Source organism: Eubalaena glacialis, chromosome 14 (assembly GCF_028564815.1).
Source record: "Eubalaena glacialis isolate mEubGla1 chromosome 14, mEubGla1.1.hap2.+ XY, whole genome shotgun sequence".
NCBI lineage: Eukaryota > Metazoa > Chordata > Mammalia > Artiodactyla > Balaenidae > Eubalaena > Eubalaena glacialis.
Genome location: NC_083729.1, coordinates 22036296 through 22057659, shown reverse-complemented (window position 1 = coordinate 22057659; position 21364 = coordinate 22036296).

The following is a 21364-nucleotide window of genomic DNA, read 5'->3' as shown; positions in this document are numbered from 1 at the left end:
ATTTCCACCATGTTATGAGAGTCTTTATAACCACCATTTTTAATGACTATATAGTATTCCAGCATGGAGAAGGTCATAGTTTTTTTCATGACTTATTTAACCATTCCCTTATTGAAAGACATTTAAGTCATGCCCAAATTTTGCCTATCATAATGTTAAATATTACTTTTTCATTTATTTCCTTGGGTTAGACTCCCATAAGTGGAATTTCTCTCAGGTAAAAAGTGTGAACATTTTTATGGCTCTTGACATATGTTAACAAATTGCTTTCTTTATGACCGTCCTAATTAAACTGTTGCCAGCAGTACAAAGGCCTATATTCACTGCATCTTTACCCTCCACTGCATACCATGGCTTAAAATAAAATAACTCAGATAGTCTCATCCACGAGAGGACAGACAGCAGAAGCAAGAAGAGCTACAATCCTGCAGCCTGTGGAACGAAAACCACATTCACAGAAAGATAGACAAAATGAAAAGGCACAGGACTATGTGTCAGATGAAGAAACAAGACAAAACCCTAGAAAAACAACTAAATGAAGTGGAGATAGGCAACCTTCCAGAAAAAGAATTCAGAATAATGATAGTGAAGATGATCCAGGACCTCGGAAAAAGAATGGAGGCAAAGATCGAGAAGATGCAAAAAATGTTTAACAAAGACCTAGAAGAATTAAAGAACAAACACCTAGAAGAATTAAAGAACAAACAAACAGAGATGAATAATAAAATGACTCAAATGAAAAATACACCAGAAGGAAACAATAGCAGAATAACTGAGGCAGAAGAATGGATAAGTGACCTGGAAGACACAATGGTGGAATTCACTGCCATGGAACAGAATAAAGAGAAAAGAATGAAAAGAAATTAAGACAGCCTAAGAGACTTCTGGGACAACATTAAACACACAGCATTCACATTATAGGGGTCCCAGAAGGAGAAGAGAGAGAGAAAGGACCCAAGAAAATATTTGAAGAGATTATAGTTGAAAACTTCCCTAACATGGGAAAGGAAATAGCCACCCAAGTCCAGGAAGTGCAGAGAGTCCCAGGCAGGATAAACCCAAGGAGAAACACGCCGAGACACATAGTAATCGAACTGACAAAAATTAAAGACAAAGAAAAGTTATTGAAACCAACAAGGGAAATATGACAAATAACATACAAGGGAACTCCCATAAGGTTAACAGATGATTTCTCAGCAGAAACTCTACAAGCCAGAAGGGAGTGGCACGATATATTTAAAGTCATGAAAGGGAAGTAACTACAACCAAGATTACTCTACCAGCAAGGATCTCACTCAGATTCGATGGAGAAATCAAAAGCTTTACAGACAAGCAAAAGCTAAGAGAATTCAGCACCACCAAACCAGCTCTACAACAAATGCTAAAGGAACTTCTCTAAGTGGGAAACACGGAGAAGAAAAAGACCTAAAAAAACAAACCCAAAACAATTAAGAAAATGGTAATAGGAACATACATATTGATAATTACCTTAATTGTGAGGGATTAAATGCTCCAACCAAAAGACACAGGTCTTTTGGAGCTGTGGAGCTGAATGGATACAAAAACAAGACCCGTATATATGCTGTCTACACGAAACCCACTTCAGACCTGGGGACACATACAGACTGAAAGTGAGGGGATGGAAAAAGATATTCCATGCAAATGGAAATCAAAAGAAAGCTGGAGTAGCAATACTCATATCTGATAAAATAGACTTTAAAATAAAGAATGTTACAAGAGACAAGGAAGGACACTACATAATGATCAAGGGATCAATCCAAGAAGAAGATATAACAACTATAAATATATATGCACCCAACAAAGGAGCACCTCAATGCATAAGGCAATTGCTAACAGCTATAAAAGAAGAAATTGACAGTAACACAATAATAGTGGGGGACTTCAACACCTCACTTACACCAAAGGACAGATCATCCAGACAGAAAACTAATAAGGAAACACAGGCTTTAAATGACACAATAGTCCAGATAGATTTAATTGATATTTATAGGACATTCCACCCGAAAACAGATTACACTTTCTTCTCAAGTGCAAACGGAACACTCTCCAGGATAGATAACATCTTGGGTCACAAATCAAGCCTTGGTAAATTTAAGAAAATTCAAATCATATCAAGCATCTTTTCTGACTACAACACTATGAGATTAGAAATAAATTACAGGGAAAAAACGTAAAAAACACAAACACATGGAGGTTAAACAATACATTACTAAATAACCAAGAGATCACTGAGGAAATCAAAGAGGAAATAAAAAAATACCTAGAGACAAATGACAATGAAAACAAGATGATCCAAAACCTATCGGATGCAGCAAAAGCTGGTCTAAGAGGGGAGTTTATCGCAATACAATCCTACCTTAAGAAACAAGAAAAATCTCAAATAAGCAATCTAACCTTACACCTAAAGGAACTCGAGAAAGAAGAACAAACAAAACCCAAAGTTAGTAGAAGGAAAGAAATCATAAAGATCAGAGTAGAAATAAATGAAATAGAAACAAAAAAAAACAATAGCAAAGATCAATAAAACTAAAAGCTGGTTCTTTAAGAAGATAAACAAAATTGATAAACTTTTAGCCAGACTCATCAAGAAAAAGAGGAGAGGACTCAAATCAATAAAATTAGAAATGAAAAAGGAGAAGTTACAACGGACACCACAGAAATACAAAGCATCATAAGAGACTACTACAGGCAACTCTATGTCAATAAAATGGACAACCTGGAAGAAATGGACAAATTCTTAGAAAGGTATAACCTTCCAAGACTGAACCAGGAAGAAATAGAAAATATGAACAGACCAATCACAAGTAATGAAATTGAAACTGTGATATTTAAAATCTTCCAACAAACAAAAGTCCAGGACCAGATGGCTTCACAGGTGAATTCTATCAAGCATTTAGAGAAGAGCCAACACCCATCCTTCTCAAACTCTTCCAAAAAATTGCTGAGGAAGGAACACTCCCAAACTCATTCTATGAGGCCACCATCACCCTGATACCAAAACCAGAACAAGATACTACAAAAAAAGAAAATTACAGACCAATAAAACTGATGAATATAGATGCAAAAATCCTCAATAAAATACTAGCAAACAGAGTCCAACAACACATTAAAAGGATCAAACACTGTGATCAAGTGGAATTTATCCCAGGGATGCAAGGAGTCTTCAATATACACAAATCAATCAATGTGATACACCATATTAACAAACTGAAGAATAAAAACCATATGATAATCTCAATAGATGCAGAAAAAGCTTTTGACAAAATTCAACACCCATTTACGATAAAAAAACTCTCCAGAAAGTGGGCAAAGAGGGAAGGAACCTACCTCAACATAATAAAGGCCATATATGACAAACCCACAGCAAACATCATTCTCAATGGTGAAAAACTGAAAGCATTTCCTCTAAGATCAGGAACAAGACAAGGATGCCCACTCTCACCACTATTATTCAACATAGATTTGGAAGTCCTAGCCACAGCAATCAGAGAAGAAAAAGAAATAAAAGGAATACAAATTGGAAAAGAAAGTAAAACTGTCACTGTTTGCAGATGACATGATACAGTACATAGAGAATCCTAAAGATGCCACCAGGAAACTACTAGAGCTAATCAATGAATTTAGTAAAGTTGCAGGATACAAAATTAATGCACAGAAATCTCTTGTATTCCTATACACTAACAATGAAAAATCAGAAAGAGATATTAAGGAAACAATCCCATTCACCACTGCAACAAAAAGAATAAAATACCTAGGAATAAACTTACCTAAGGAGGTAAAAGACCTGTACTCAGAAAACTATAAGACACTGATGAAAGAAATCAAAGATGACACAAACAGATGGAGAGATATACCATGTTCTTGGATTGGAAGAATCAACATTGTGAAAATGACTATTCTACGCAAAGCAAACTACAGATTCAATGTAATCCCTGTCAAATTACTACTGGCATTTTTTACAGAACTAGAACAAAAAATCTTAAAATTTGTATGGAGACACAAAAGACCCCGAATAGCCAAAGCAGTCTTGAGGGAAAAAAACGGAGCTGGAGGAATCAGATGCCCTGACTTCAGACTATACTACAAAGCTACAGTAATCAAGACAATATGGTACTGGCACAAAAACAGAAATATAGATCAATGGAACAGGATAGATAGCCCAGAGATAAACCCACGCACCTACGGTCAACTAATCTATGACAAAGGAGGCAAGGATATACAATGGAGAAAAGACAGTCTCTTCAATAAGTGGTGCTGGGAAAACTGGACAGCTACATGTAAAAGAATGAAATTAGAATACTCCCTAACACCATACACAAAAATAAACTCAAAATGGATTAGAGACCTAAATGTAAGACCAGACACTATAAAACTCTTAGAGGACTCTTAAAGGAAAACATAGGAAGAACACTCTTTGACATAAATCACAGCAAGATCTTTTTTGATACATCTCCTAGAGTAATGGAAATAAAAATTAAAAAATGGGACCTAATGAAACTTAAAAGCTTTTGCACAGCAAAGGAAACTATAAACAAGATGAAAAGACAACTCTCAGAATGGGAGAAAATATTTGCAAACGAATCAACAGACAAAGGATTAATCTCCAAGATATACAAGCAGCTCATGCAGCTCAATATTAAAAAAACAAACAACCCAATCAAAAAATGGGCAGAAAACCTAAATAGACATTTCCCCAAAGAAGACATATAGATAGCCAAGAGGCACATGGAAAGCTGCTCAACATCACTAATTATTAGAGAAATGCAAATCAAAACTACAATGAGATATCATCTCACACCAGTTAGAATGGGCATCATCAGAAAACCTACAAACAATAAATGCTGGAGAGGGTGTGGAGAAAAGGGAACCCTCTTGCACTGTTGGTGGGAATGGAAATTGATACAAGCACTATGGAGAACAGTATGGAGGTTCCTTAAACACTAAAAATAGAATTACCATATGACCCAGCAATCCCACTACTGGGCATATACCCAGAGAAAACCATAATTCAAAACGACACATGCACCCCAATGTTCACTGCAGCACTATTTACAATAGCCAGGCCATGGAAGCAACCTAAATGCCCATCGACAGATGAATGGATAAAGAAGATGTGGTACATATATACAATGGAATATTACTCAGCCATAAAAAAGGAATGAAATTGGGTCATTTGTAGAGACGTGGATGGACACTGAGACTGTCATACAGAGTGAAGTCAGTCAGAAAGAGAAGAACAAATATCGTATATTAACGCATATATATGGAATCTAGAAAATGCTATAGATGAACCGGTTTGCAAGGCAGAAATAGAGACACAGATGTAGAGAACAAACGTATGGACACCAAGGGAGGAAAGCGGGGGGTGAGGGAGTGGTGGTGGTGGGATGAATGGGGAGATTGGGATTGACATATATGCACTAATATGTATAAAATAGATAACTAGGGCTTCCCTGGTGGCGCATTGGTTAAGAATCCACCTGCCAATGCAGGGGACACGGGTCTGAGCCCTCGTCCAGGAAGATCCCACATGCCGCAGAGCAACTAAGCCTGTGCGCCACAACTACTGAGCCTGCACTCTACAGCCCATGAGCCACAACTACTGAAGCAACCCCGTGTGCTGAGAGGCCATGCTCTGCAACAAGAGAAGCTACCACAATGAGAAGCCTGTGCACCACAACGAAGAGTAGCTCCCGTTCCCTGCAACTAGAGAAAAAGCCCACACGCAGCAACAAAGACCCAGCACAGCCAAAATAAATAAATAAATAAATAAATTTGAAAACTAAAATAGATAACTAAAAAGAACCTGCTGTAGGGCTTCCCTGGTGGCGCAGTGGTTAAGAACCCGCCTGCCAATGCAGGGGACACGGGTTCGAGCCCTGGTCTGGGAAGATCCCACATGTCACGGAGCAACTAAGCCCATGCACCACAACTACTGAGCCTGCGCTCTAGAGTCCACGAGCCACAGCTACTGAGCCCATGTGCCGCAACTACGGAAGCCTGCGCACCTAGAGCCCGTGCTCCACAACAAGAGAAGCCACCACAATGAGAAGCCCGCACACTGCAACGAAGAGTAGACCCCACTCGCCGCAACTAGAGAAAGCCTGTGTGCAGCAGCGAAGGCCCAACGCAACCAAAAATAAATAATAAATTAATAAATAAACTAAAAAAAGAAAAAAAGAACCTGCTGTATAAAAAAATAAAATTCAAAAAATAAATTAATTAATTAAATAACTCGTCCATTTCAAAAAGTGACCAAAATGTAAATGTTTATACCTTCTGACTCACCAATTCCCGTGTTAGAATTATGGAAATAATCTAGTGTGTACTGACACATGCAAAGTTGTCCGCTGAAGAGTATGATAGTGGGATACCAGGTATCTTAAAATGGAGAGGCGTGCTAAAGTCTGTGCAGAGGGGTATTACGGGGAAAGACGTCAATATTTTACTTTATACACTTCTGTGTCGTCTAAATTCTTCCATGAGCATATATTACTTTTATAATTAGCAAAATGACAAAGATATTTCCATATCGGAGAAAAAAAAACCTTGCAGAAACCAGCAAGTTTTCATTTGCAGTTAGTGCTGCTTCAATGCATCAGAACCCCTGCCCCTAAGCCTTACATGACCTCGAATTTTCTGTCAAATGGTAATGATACTACTAATGTCATAGGGTTATTGTGTCACTTAAATGAGATCATTCCTGTAAAATGTTTAGCACAAAGCCTTGCACTTAGTAAGTACTAATAAATGTTAACTACATAATTATTTCATTCTGACATTTGTTTTAGTCCCCTACCCACAATCTTAGCCACTATTTCTTACCACAAATCCACTAACTCTCAGCTTCCAGGGAACAAAGCTTGTGTGAAGCCACATTAGCCACATACCTTTCCTGAGAATTCTGTTTGACAAATCATAATCCATTAACCCCAGAGCGACACAAAGGCGTGATTCAGGAGGGAGCTAGTGGCACAGGTATGTGTGTGGGCAGTGCACCTGAGCACCCCTTCCTTTCCAGATAGTGGCAAGGACCCACAGCATTTGAGACTGGCAAAAATGAGAGAGCTTGTTTTCAGCAACAGCTGGGGGAAAAACACCCAGAGAAGTAAAAATAAGAATATCTGATTTTTAAAAAATTGAAATCTCCAAGCACCCATAAATGCTTAGAATCTCAAATCCTTATGCTTATTTTCAGAAAAGGGAAAACAAAATAAAACAAAAATCACTCTTTAGAAAGAAAAGCTGAGTAGAAGCACACTAAGCTGGGGGCAATGGTGTGTGAAATGCAGTAGGACCTACAGTCAGACAGCCTGGGCCCAAATCCTGGCCCTTCCCCCTGACTAGCTCTGTGAATATGGCCAAGTTAATTCATCTTTTTGTGTCTCAGTTTCATCATCTGTAAAACGGGGACAATAAAAGTTCCTACTTTATGAGGTTGTGAGAATTAAGTTAGTTAATATGCAGGTATAAGTGCTCTGTGAGTACTGGTCGTTATTATTTTTGTATGTGGCTGTTTGCTTTCAGCAGGTACGTGCTGGGCAACCCTCACAGCCAGTCAGGGAACCTTGCTGAGGGTCCCCCCTACAGACATAGCCTTGGAAGGAGGGCCAGCCCAGGTTTGCAGGCAAAGCTTTTGCTTCCTCTCAATCCCTCCTGAGGCAAGGGCCGGGGTGAAGGAACCGCTGCCTCCTGGTCTTTCTGCAGGCACCAGGCCCCGGCAGTCTCACAGAGGTGGGGATGGTGCCAGGGTCAGGGGTGGTGGAGGGGTTACTGCAGTCAGGCAGAGGGAGGCTGACCTTGAGGGCAGCTGCTCCTAGAATGACCTTTGATTACATCGCCTGGGAAGGCAGCAAGGGCCTCCAGGCAGCTTCCTATCTGGAGACCAAGGCCTTGCAGTCAGAGGCTTGGAGCAGAGGGGCAGGGCCTGATGGGAGGGGGTGGAAGTGGAGGTGACAACGCAGGAGGAGACTCTGGGGGAGGGAGAGGAATTGGGAAGGTAGGGGGCAGAGGGCGAGGCAGAGGCAGTGGGGAAGGTGAGAGACCAAAAGTGGAAGAAGGAGGAGGAAGAGGAGAGGGGGCTTTGGGGGAGGAGTGGGGGGCGTGTGAAAAGGAAGGGGGAGGGGGACGGTGGAGGAGGGGGAGGGGTGGGGGGACGACAGGGGCGGCAGGGCCCCTCCTCCCCTCAGAGTGTGGCTGTTTTCCGAGCACCCCTCCTTCCGCAGCAGAAATGCAGCCTCGGCCTTTCTGGCCTTTTCTGGCCCCGTTGCTCATCCACACGCCTCCGACGCACTTGTCAGGCATCCACTGGGGAGGACGCGGCGGGAGCCTCAAATGCCACCTACTCCCCGGCCTCTCTCCCAGTTGATGCTTCTATTTTAGGCACCACATTATTTCCTGCTGTGATTTTTTCAGCCTTCTAATTCGGGCTCTGAGGTAAGCCGTGACATCCGCTCCGGCTCCCGCAGCCTCCCCCTCCCGCCCCCTGGAAGCTGCGCCTCGACCCTTGTCGGCTGCACTCCTGGGACTTCAGGGATTCACTCAGCCACGCCCACCACAAAAAGAGGCTTTTAGGAGGAGGGACATTCCCCCTGTGCAGGGTGAAAGAGCCCAGCTAGAATATATTTCTAGGCAAGGATTTAGAAAAAAGACAGGGACTGGGTATAAATTATACCAGTTTGTCCCAGATCCACCAAGGGGACTGCTGATGCTTCCATAACAGTGGTTTTCAGTTTTTGGGGGGACAAGTCCCCTTTGAGAATCTCATGAAAGTTATGCACCCTCTCCCCAGAAAGTGTCTGCAGGCAAACCCCCACCCCTCCACCACAACAGGCTTTGATTCTGCTTCTAATGTCAGGCTTGTGCATGAGACCAGAGGTGTCCCAAGACCCCAGGATAAAAGCTCCAGCTCAAAGGCCCTGAGTATCCATACATCGGTCTCCTCTTGCCAGTCTCCTCCCAACCAGACTCACTACTCCCTTCTTCTTTTCCCCTCCCCCAGGATAGGCCTCATTGTATTTAATCAATGTGTCTGTATGTGCAAGGATTTCACCCCCAAATGGGCAAAGGGAGGTCAGATGGTAAAGTGCTTACTGGGGGTTGGGAACAAGCCCCTGGGTCTCCATTCTGATTCCTTACCTGGGCCTGCCTGACCCTGGCAGTGGAAAGGACACTGCACTTGGATTCGGGGAGACTTGGGTTCAGAGTCAACTCTCAGTAGCTTTGGTACATTGACTTTCCTGAGCCTGCGTTTCACTCGCACAAAAGGAACTCTGATAATAAAGCTTCCCTCATAGGGCTAAACGAGGTGGTGCAAGCAGAGGCACCTTTTAAAGACCTTCTCGGTCAAGGGAAGGGGCTAGTTTACTTCTTTTGAATCACTTAGACCTTGTCTGTTGTCCCTAAGAGTGGGAAGCACCCAATAAAGTTTTGTGGTGGTTGTTTTTTAAATCCAAATAGGTAAAATGAGTCCCAAATAAGAAAGTGACGTGAGCTGAGACACCTCCAGAAAGATGAGTGAGAAGTCAAGAGCCCATCGCCAGACAAATACAGAGCAGCTGACACCGGAATCTGCCTTTGAAGTCTGGCAGATCTTGATTCAGAATCTCTGCCTTTTCCACAGGTGCTACAAGGGGACCCTCCATCCCTTCCTCTCCACTGACGCCTCCCCTCCCACCTCCAGATACACCTCCCTCCCACCCTCCATGCTCTCTCTAGGGTGCCCTCTGGTTATGTCTTAGTTCTTTCTCCCAGCCCTGTGAGATGTCTCTAGAGTGCTGAGTGCATTCTCAGCATGATGCCCTAATGGTCCAGCTCAGGGGCCTTTTCTCAGTCCCCACTCCCTTGGCTTTGGACGCACTTCCTGACACTGTAGAGGGCTCTTCTAAGCCTCTCCTGAGCTCCTACAGTGATACTCTATCCTGGTTCTCTTCCTGCCTCTCTGATTGATCTGTCTCTTTTGTTGCCTCCTCTCCCTCCTCTGTTATCTTTTTAAGGGTGGCTGTTACCCAGGGTTCATCACATTGCCCTTGGTTCCCTGTCCTCTGCCCTTTGGGAGGGAATCTCATCCATCCTGGTGGTTTCAACTATCTCCTCCAGGCTACCAGCTCTGACCTCTCTTTGAGTTCCACTCCCAATTTCAACTGACCATTGGATGACGGTAAGCCCTGTTATCGTCTCAAAATCATCATATCTAGAAATAAATTCTTCATTTTCCCCCACCCAGCTTTCCCTCCTGGCTTCCCTTCTCTGTTTGGGGCATGACGTTCTCCTGGTCACCCAGGGACAAAGGCTCCATCAGCTTTGACTCTTCCTTTTCCCTCTCCTCCCAACTCTGTGCAGACACTAAATCTTGTCCATCCCCCCTTTGGGATGTCTCTCTGGCATCCATCTCTTCCTTCCCTTTCCCACCTCCATTCACCTAACCCTAGCTCTTAGCTCTGATGGCTGAAATAGCTTCTTGGCTGGTTTTTCTGCCCACAGTCTTGCCATTCTTTAGAATAAGTTAACTTCTGAGTCAGGACCCACCTCCACTATAACTTCCTTGACCATCTGAACTACTTTAGCACATCTTGCCTGCTCCATTCACTTTGTCAGTACATCTTATCTTGCCAAGTGCTATCTCTCCTATTGCTGTTTAGCTTTTCACATTTTTCACCTAAATGAGAAGCTCTTGGAGCTCTTTCTAGCCCCTGATCTGAGCTTGCCCAGGACCAGCCAGCATCCCTGGTGCTGCACCCTGGCATGTAACACGAGTACTTCTGATTCCTCATTGTCGCCCCTGTTTTTCAGTCTGGCCACTTCAGCCCCCTTTTTAATTAACCAAGGAGTGCCCTCCACCAGAAAGCAGAGAACCCAAATTCTAATGCCTAGAGGGACCGGCAGATCATGAAGTAGGTGAGGCGGGCCAGGTGTGTGCCGACAGGGAGTGGTGGGATGTAGATCCCATGTCCCCAGTCCAGAGGGGTTGCTGCTACTCAGTCCCCCTTCATTGCCATTGGGCCCAGTGTGGCCAGATTTCCCAGGTTTTCAAAACAAACACCAAATTTGCATTTTTACAGGAAACTTCCCAACTTTTAAAACACTGTGCAGGCTAAACAGAAAACATGCTACAAGCTAAATTCAGCCTGCAGGTAACCCTGGACATAAAGGTTTCTAGCCTTGTAATTATTCTTGATGTGGCAGAAAGCACTTTGGATGGGAGGTTCCTAGTTAATGGTTATGTCAGTAATGAGCTGTGTGATCTTGGGTAAGTTACATCCCTCTCTGGGCCTCAGATTCCTCATCTGAACAATAAACAATCCTATTAAATGATCCCTAATGCCTTTTAACATGGTTATTCTCTGGTTCTGTGGCTTATACCAAATGGTAATTTTAGGATTTCCCTAAAGAGGGAAATCCTGTTTAATTGAATCGTCTGGTAAATGAGATTTACTCTAAATACACAATGAACATAGATAACCACATTTCAAAGAACTAGAATACAATAAGTCATTGGTTAACTGAAATTCTCCAGAGTTAACTGGAAAATCCCCTTTTAATCAAGCTTATTGTTGAAAGACTTTCTAAAATACCAGAGTTCAGTTTCCTGCCTTTCTAAGCACAGGAGATGCAGCAGTGCCGGGCAGGGGAGGGGAACTGGTGAGTCAATGTCTGGATGGCCCTGCCACCTGGGCTGAAGGGGCGGCAGCAGAGCCGCGGGAGGTCCTCTCAGGCCACTCTCAGCCAGGGGGGCTGCTAGGGATCAACGACCAGCTGGCTGGGGCCAGAAGATCACTGCACTGGGACCTCATCAGCCTCTTTGCAGGACTTGCGCCCCAGGGCTTAACATCCACGCTGGGAGTGGGAATTACCTCACTCGTAAGCTGGGAATTCATTGAAAACTGGCACTGGCGGAGATGTGTGTTGAGGCTGAAGGTCATGAAACAACCCAGAGCTCCTTCCCTCTGAAAAGAGTAAGAGTTTGGAGCCCAACAGATCTTAGTCGGAATCTAGACTCTTCCACTTCCTAGATGTATGACTTTAGGCAAATGCCTCAAGCTTTCTGAGTCTTAGTTTCCTCATCTATAAATTGGAGATAACAATACTCTTTCAAAGAGTGGTTATGAGGACTAAATGAAATCATGTCTGCTAAATGGCTGGTGTAGTGTTAGGGATTTACTAAGTGCTAGATAAGAGGAAATTCTTCTTCCGTTAGGAAGTAACAGCTTTTATTGCTTAAAATCCAGTCTGATTTTCCAGTCTTTTTTCTTAATAGGGTTAGAAAGTCAATACCAGTCACCTTCCATGATAGACTTCCACTTTCCATGATAGACATTTGAGGAACTGTTTACAGAATCGGAAGTTGTCTCTTGTTCCCTCCTCCCTTCCATCCTACGCTATCATTCTGAAGTACAGACACCAGCCTTAAAATCAGAACCAAGATCTTGATTTTGCAACCATTATGCTAATCATTGATTCAGTCAAGCATCATCAATGGATGGTAAAGTTTGATGAAGGCAGAGTATTCACAGGCTTAAAGTATCTCCTCTTAAATTACTTATTAATTACAAAGGGAAAAAACAGTAACTTTACCATGGAGAAACCTGGCAGACACCTTCATCTCCATTGGTGAAGTTAACATCACCAATCCTGGGACAAACAGACATCATGTTGGCTCCTGATATGATGCACTGAGATGCACAGCATCACTTCTGTGAGATTCCTGCCAACAAATGCCTAACTTTAATCTGATCACGAACAAACATCAGACTAACCCAAGCTGAGGGACAGTTTACAAAATGACTGGCCTAGATTCTTGAGAACTATCAGCGCCATGAAAGAGGAAGAAAAGCTGAGGAACTGTTTTACATTAAAAACTAAAGAGATATAACAATTAAAAGGAATTAAAATTAAAAAGAATGTATGCTCTGGATTGGATCCTGGACTAGAAAAAATATCATTATAAAGAACATTATTGGAATAATTAGGTAAGTTTTAATATGGATTGTACATTAAATAATAGTATTATATAGATTTTAAATTCCCTGATTTCGATTTTATGGAAAAGAACATCCTTGTTCTTGAGAAATTCACACTGAAGTATTTAAGGACAAAGAGGTATAATGTCTGCAACTTACTCTAAAATAGTCGAAAAAAAGAAAAGTATAAACATGTAAAAACACGTACAAGGAGAAAGAATATTTAGACAAATGCAGCAAAATGTTCACATCTGGTGAACTTGAGTGAAGAGTACAGAGGAATTCTTTGTACTTTGTACTAGTCTTGCAACCTTTTGGTAAGCTGAAATTACTTCAAAAGAAAAAGGAAAAAAAGAAGAAAAAGTCTGAGCCAGGGGTTAGTTACAGCCGGGCACAAAGCCTCACGTCATTTGGCCTGCAGCGCGGTGAAGTAGAAAGAGCCCTGACTTGGAGACGAGGTTCAAGCCCAGCCCCACCAACTGCAAGATACTTAACATCCCTGGATGTCTGTCTCTTCACTCCAAAATGTAGAGAATAATAGTAATGCCTCTCCCTTAGGGTTGTCAAGAGGACTAAATTAGGGAGTCGATGTAAAAAAATCCGGCACATGCCAAAATATTATTCATGTATTCTACAAGTATATGCTGCTAAGTGTCCAGAAGTGAAAAATACGAACAGAATTCTTGCCCTCAGGTAGCTTATACTCAAGTCAAAAAGGTGGAAAATAAATGACTAAATGAAGGGCAGCCATATAATTACAAACTGCCATAAATTCTATGAGGGTGACGGAGTGTGGCCGGAGAGATGGGGAGAGATGGGGAAGCCTACCACTTACAGAGTGGTCAGAGGAAATGCCATTTAAGTGGAGCCTGCAGAAGGAGGAAGAGGGAAGGGTTGGCAGTCTAGCTGGTGGGAACAGCAGGAGCAAAGGCCCTGAGGTGGGTGAGAACTTGGTATATACGAGAAATGTGACCCTCTCTCCTCAGCTAGAGCATTTATAACTCCTGTATGTTCTGTGAGAGAAGGGGCAGCATAGCACCGAGCACAGATTGGACACTCAGTGTTTGATGAGTGAATAAGCGAATGGGTGTTCTTTGGTTTCAATATTTGCCATGAGGAGATCTCCTCTCTCTCTGCCCTTAGCTGCACTATGTAGTGAAAAGAAAGGAGGCTTCTTCTGAACTGGCAGCTCTGGAGTTTTCCTCTCTGTGGGCAATTTGCTTAGATCACAGAGCCGGGAGGGACCCCAAAAGTTCCACGCTCCCACCTCTCATGGTAGAGGGAAGAAGCCAAGACCCAGGCTTGGGACAGACTTGCCAGAACCCATGGATCTGGTTGGGGCCCACGTCTGGTGCTTTCCCAGCCCCGCAGCCTGCCTTGTTTATTTGTTCAACAGGTTTGTTCAACCATGGCACAGCCTGATCTGACTCTGGAACGTTTAAGAGACGAGCCAAAAAAAATCACAGAAAAATGGTTCGCTCTTGGAGCTAAGGGGTGGGGCAGCCAAGGTGGGAGCCAGGGTTCTGGCCAGCTCTGGGGCAGAGTTTTGGCTTGTCCTCTGCTGTCTTTTTCCCTCCTGCCCTTGAGAACCAAAGGGACTCCAGTGGGATTGCCTGTCTCTCTGTCCTGTTTCTCCAGGACCGTGATGTGGCCAGCCTAGAACTTTCAACTGCAAGATCCCTGGTTCTCATCTCCACCCTCATCAGCTCCATCCCAAACCCCAGCTTCCACCCACCAAGTTCAAGCCACAGCCTGATCCACTTGACCAGCCCTGGGATGGAGGTGTTGGGCCCAGCACCTGGATCGTTCTGCCCCCCTCTGCCTGCATCGACCTCTTTCTCCCTGCTTGTGAACTCTTGCTTATCCTTCAAAACCCAGCTGTTATGTAAAACCTCGAACTGACTCCCCGGGTAGTCTGCCAGCTACTTTTTAAATTTTAAAAAGCCCAACCAGGATAAACAGGATAGCTAAAATGCTGGATTTCTTTGCTTTTGTGTAACTAGATACTAATTCAGTATCATAATGTTATTATCGCGTGTTGATCAGAAGCACTTATTTGCAGTTACATAAATGTTTGATTACAAAAAAAACTTGAACACCTTAAAAATGCAATCTGTGGGACTTCCCTGGCGGTCCGGTGGCTAATACTCTGCGCTTCCACTGCAGGGGGCATGGGTTCTATCTCTGGTCAGGGAACAAAGATCCCACATGCCGCTCGGCGCCCGCCCCTCCCCCCCCGCCCCCAAAAAAAAGAAGGTAAAAAAATGCAATTTGTATGGCTGACAAAATAACTTATTTAAACATTAATTGAGGCCAGGTGGTAGAGGGGATGAAAGTAAGGAGGACAAAAGGAATCCTGGTGGTAAAAAGGTGACTCTAAGGTCCTCTGCAGCCTTTTGATACACATGGCTGCCTCATTTCCCCAAAGGCTTGGTACACAGTAGGTGCTCAGAAAGTATTCATTGAATACCGTATGTGAAAGTGTAGGAGTATGCAAGGATGATGACTAGAGTCACTGAAGCCTCTGTCAACCCTAGCGGCCGTCCCTTGGGGACCAGACTAATAACCAATGCAGGAGCTGTCCTAGCCTCAGGCCCTTTTCCCCTAACTGCCAATCCTTAGTGTTCACCCAAGTAGCACTGAGATTAGTCAGAACCTGGGGACAAGGCTGTGTATTCTGGAGCCCCGCCAGGAAGCAGGGGCAACAGCCTGGATTCTGACGCCCATTGCAGCCCCCTCTGCCCCTTTGCTCCAGGCAGCTCCCCAAGAAGCTTGAGTCTGACCAGTTGTGGGAGGCGCTGCTCTCCTTCACTTCCAAGATTAGCTCAGACCTTAAAAATCACAGCCTGGCGCCTGCTCTTCTCATGACGAGGAAAACAGGAGATGTCAGAAGGCTCCTTAGGTATCGGGAAGAGAACAGCTCCTTCTGTTCCCTCCCTTCCTTGTATGAGGTCATTGAATCAGGATGACAGAGCAAACAGTGACATGTTGGGACTTGTTCCTGGACTGATTCCAGGGTTTCTCCAGCCCCTCCCTCCTCCTCCTCCTCAGAATGGCAGACCCAGGTCTGGACGACAAACAGAACTGGCCTCAGTCCTTGGGATCTGGAAAATGGACACTAGTTGGGAGGCACCCTCCGTGGTGGAAAAGAGGAGGTCCTGGATAGACCTTGGTGGAACTGGGAATCGTGATATTGGCACCACCGGACACGTGCACAGTTTTCCAGGCTTCAGTGTACTTTCATTTATTCTCATTTGAGTTAAGGAGGACAAGAATTCTTTTCTGACTTTACAGATGAGAACACTGAGACTTGTCAGCAACTTAATCAGGGTAACATGGCTTAAGGGTCACAGAGCCAGACATGAGTTTTGTGACTCGAGTTACAACCATCTTCCCACCTCACCACAGTCCCTTGAACTTCACTCATTGGTATACCTGTCTCATGCTTTGTACCTTGTTGCATCCCACCATACTGTTACTTACTTAATGTTCTTCTTTAAATAAACTCACTTTAAAAACTGACCTCATTCTATGCAACAATATGTATGTGTGCATGTGTATAAATAATAATGTATTTATATGTATAACTGCTAAAATTAAACATTTTCATCCTCCTCCCCTAAAGTCAACTCTCATAATGCCAGGGATACTACTGCACACTTTCAGAAACTGTCCAACTGTCCTCCGCCCTCCCTGCATTACTAATAATGGATTGTCACAGGCTGGCAGCCAAGCGGCTGCCCTTGTTGAAATGCTCAGCCAGTAGGATCACTCAGGGCCACCACCGTCGTTGTTAGCGCTGTGCCTCCAAATCACAGAATTACTGAATCAGGGGGGACAAGAGAGAGATCATGGAATCCAGCTCCTAGCGGGGAGAGCCTTATACAACACACCCACTCACAGTCCTAAAGGTTAAGGGAGCACCATTCAGAGACAAAAAGAGGAATGAGATGTAGTCTTTGCTCTTGAAACTCACAAACCTTACAAACATAAACAACTGAAAACTAGAAGGAATAAGCAAAGGATCTGGAATTATGGTTCTACCATGAACTTGGCATGCCTTTGAACAAGTCACTTCATTTTCTGAGCCTCAGTTTCCTTAAACAGAGGTGATAACATCTCCTCTTTTTACATTTTAAGACAGATAGGAGGGCTTCCCTGGTGGCTCAGTGGTTGAGAATCTGCCTGCTAATGCAGGGGACACGGGTTCGAACCCTGGTCTGGGAAGATCCCACATGCCGCGGAGCAACTGGGCCCGTGAGCCCCAACTACTGAGCCTGCACGTCTGGAGCTTGTGCTCCGCAACAAGAGAGGCCGCGACAGTGAGAGGCCCGTGCACCGCGATGAAGAGTGGCCCCCGCTCGCCGCAACTAGAGAAAGCCCTCGCACAGAAACGAAGACCCAACACAGCCAAAATAAATAAATAAATAGCGTTCCCTTAAAAAAAAAAAAAAAAAGTCCACTTGTGTTGCTTTAAAAAAAAGTAAAATTAAAAAAAAAAAGACAGTAGATTCAGATTTTTGAAATGAGTGTGATCTATCAAAATATCAAGTTGTACACCTTAATTACATACAATTTTTGTCAATTATTCCTCAATAAAGACAGCGGGGCCGGGGGGGGGGGGTTGGTATGAAAAAATGCTCTGTAATACAGTGTGTAAATAATAAACAGGCAATGCCTAAACTCCTCCATAGAATATGTGCATTATGACTGGAGAATGACTTTCTCCGGGTGAAAGAAACTAAGCACCAGAAACAACAGGCTGTGAAGAGATTTAGGGAACACTGTTTGGACCTTGTCAGTGTCCCTAATTTGCTGCTTTCAGGTCTTGGACCTGGGAAGACATTGGTGACCTGAACCAGCTTGCTGCCCTGAGGTCTTTCAGAACCCTGATTCTGAAAGAGTTCAGGATGTGCTTCTTACTCTTTCTTCTGCTTTGAAACATTTGTCTTCTGGCTTTCAGCTCCAAGTGCAAGTTGCTGTACAGTGATGGGTCTTTACTGCCCTCTTGTGATCACTCCCTGTCATAGTTGCATTGACTTTTGAAGGGTGTGCGTGACAGCCTGAGGAAACCAGAGCCAACCCTCAAGATCAAGATTTTCCAGGGCCAGCAGAGGGCTTAAAGCCCAAATTAAAACCAGCTGCTGTAATCCGGAGCTCCTTGACGGGAAGGGGTAGTTCCGCCTGATTTTGCCCCAAATAGTTCAGGAATCCAGGCCTGTGCCTGCATTAACCCTGCTAAAATGGTTAGTGCTTAGATTGTCCAGCTTGTCTGGAACAAGTTCTGGAAATGAAGGCAGCTCTAAGTTCCCTTCTCTGCCTGGAAAACCCAAGGGCAGGAAGGGCCAGGACTAGAACTTGCCCTGCAACCCTCACACCTATAAAGCAACAGTTAACTGAGCACGTATTTTGTGAACTGGTAGGTGCCATGAGGTGCAGGTGGGGTACAAAATAAGATAGTTCCCATGCCCAACTCAGAAAGTTTACAAACATAAATGACCCAAGCACACATATAATTAGCAGATGTCAGGTCATCCGAGCAAGGGGTATCACAGAAGTAGAAATAAAGTGCTGTAGGGCTGGTGGGAAAAGGGAGATTAGTGACAACCAGGGGGATCAGGGTTTCCTGACGATAGTGAGACTCAAGCTGAACTTTTAAAAAATGAGTAGGACCTTACCTAGTAGACATGAGCAAGGAAGACCACAATGATGCTAATAACTACATTTTGGGGAGCTGATTACGTGTCAAGCATGGCTAAAGGTTTTATAGATAGCTCAGTTATTTAATCTCCACAACAGTACTATGAGGTAGCTATTATTTTCTCCATTTAATAGACAAGGAAACCGAGGCTCAAGGCCATGTACGGCAAGATGTGATGGAAAATATATGAAGAAGTAAAAGCAAAAGTTGTGTTTGGGGCAAATAACCTATTATTACTAGAGTATGGGGTATACTTGGTGGGTAGCAGAAAGGGACAAGAGCATATGGGGATGAGTTATGATGATCAAAAAGTACAGGAACCCTATGATATGGGATTTTAAAGCCTCAAATGAATTTGGACCTCACCCTTTGGATAATAGAGAATGTTTTGAGGTTTCAGAGCCAAGGATTCTGCTCAGTGATGTACTTTAGGATAACTCAGATGTGTGGAGGAGAGCTTGATGAGGCAGAGACAAAAGGGAGGGAGATCTGCGAAGAGTCATGAGGCGAGGGGAGCTTGGGTCAGGGCAGTGGGCAATGCAGAGGAATGAATCCTAAAACCTCTACACGGAGAAATTGTTGAGATTGACTTGGGGTACTTCGATTTTTAAAAAGTGGTTTAAAAAAATAAAAAGAATGCACTTTAAATGGCTGAGCAAAACAAAGTTACAGTGTTTGGCTTCAAAGACCTCGAGAGATTTAAGTTATGCTTCATGTTATATAACCCTCAACTACAAACATTTACACACAATGGTTATAGAATCCTCTTCCAGTAAAGGTCTTATGAAGCCTGCAGAAATGCTTCCTCAAGAGATATAAGATACGCATTGATTTATAAGATGTTCTTTCACGGGTTAGGTGGCAAGAAAAGTTGTCCTCTACAGGAGATAAACAGACTTTTACTTTTAAAGATAAAAGAAGACTCTAAATGCTACACTTAAAATTCCATATGAAATTGGCAATTAGTATGGTCAGAACCAAGAATGTGGACTAAGTTCAGATAGACAGTTATTATTAAATCTATAAAAATTTCACACTACATATTTCTCACACTTTCCAAATGAAATAGAAATCTGTTCAAAGTCATATCATCAATTTTATTGATACTTCATTAAAATGTGTTACAAATAAATTCTATGAAGACTTGAAATTAAAAAAAAAAAGATTGATTTGGAGGATGAAGAAGGTGGAGCTACATTCAGTGGGAACCACTGTCCCCTCACATGCTGAGCCCTCAAACCTGTCATCAGTGCCAGGTCCTCTTGGGGGGAGAAAGACTCCTGGTCTCCCGTGGAATAGAGGTCTCAGTCCCACCCTGGACTGTCGTAGTGCCAAACCTCTAAAACCAAAGCAGGGCACAGTCCTCTCAGATTGCTGAGAAGAAATCTTGAAAATGGTTCTCAATGCCCACATCAAATGAGGAATCTCATGATCAAAGAGCAGCCTGTCACAAGAAGACATGATACCAGTTTGATGCCGTGACCCACCCTCCACAAAGGTCAAGGAGAGTTTTACGTCATTTCCCAGCAGTTTGTCAAACCTGGTTTGGTCCAAACAGGGATGGACCAAACCTTGTATGGGAACTCAGCCACGCCAGGGGTTTGCATTCCTGCTTTTGATTGCCACAGGGCTGGCAGGCTTCCTTCCCTCTGGCTCCCACTCTCAGGAAGCCGTCCACAGCTGCTGGTCACTTGTCACACCCTATCCGGAAGGTGGTAGCATTTCAATGGTAAAGCAACAGATCCCCAGGCTGTGGCTAACGACTTCAAAGTTTGATAGGAATTGTGTCATTATTTCCCAAAGAGTTAACTCCATCCAGTTACAGTGAAGTAGTAATGGTTAAAGGCTTGTAATGGGCTATAAGGAAATAATGGGACTTCATACTTCCTATGCTAGATTGGGACAATTCCAGGGAAAATATTTATAGCAGGCACTCAACAAACATTTATTGCATATACCAGGCACTATGCAAAATCCTTAGAAATGTCCTAAAGCAGACAAAGAGATTTGTTTTAAAGTTACACTCACACCCGTGACCTTTCTTTCCAGAATGTTGTTCACTGCACCACTTACTTTACTTTTTCCCCAAATAAATGAGTACCCATAGCCAAGAAAAACTGTTCCCAATACCAACGATATGGAGACCAGTTGTCCAAGACTGGGGTCTGCCTGCAAAATTCGTGCCTGCCACCTGGTCTTCAAAATCACCTGAATCTTAGGCTCATCTGGTAGAAGACTGAAGCTGTTCTCTAGCCCTCTCTTGAGATCCAGACCTCTATATTCAACTGCTTTCTGGACACCTTTACTTAGATGTCTTAAAGGGACATCAAGTTCAACTTGTCCAAATGGAATTCACGATCTCCTCCACCTCCACCTGGTCCTCCTCCAGTGTCCCCTCATCTCAGCAAATGACGCCATCCGCCATTCAGATGTATAAGCCAGTGAGTGATCTAGGAATTACCCTCCAGCCTCCTTCCCCTTTCACTCCCAGACAATCCATCACTCAGTCTCAACCATTCTACTTGTTAAAATATTGCAGGGACCCCCATCTTTGTATCTCGATCTCCACTTAGTTCAAGCTGCCATCATCTTTCACCTGGATCTCTGCAGCAGACTTCTGACTGGTCTTCCTGCATCCTCTTGCCCTCTTCCATCCTTCCTCCAACCTGTAGCTTAAGTGTTC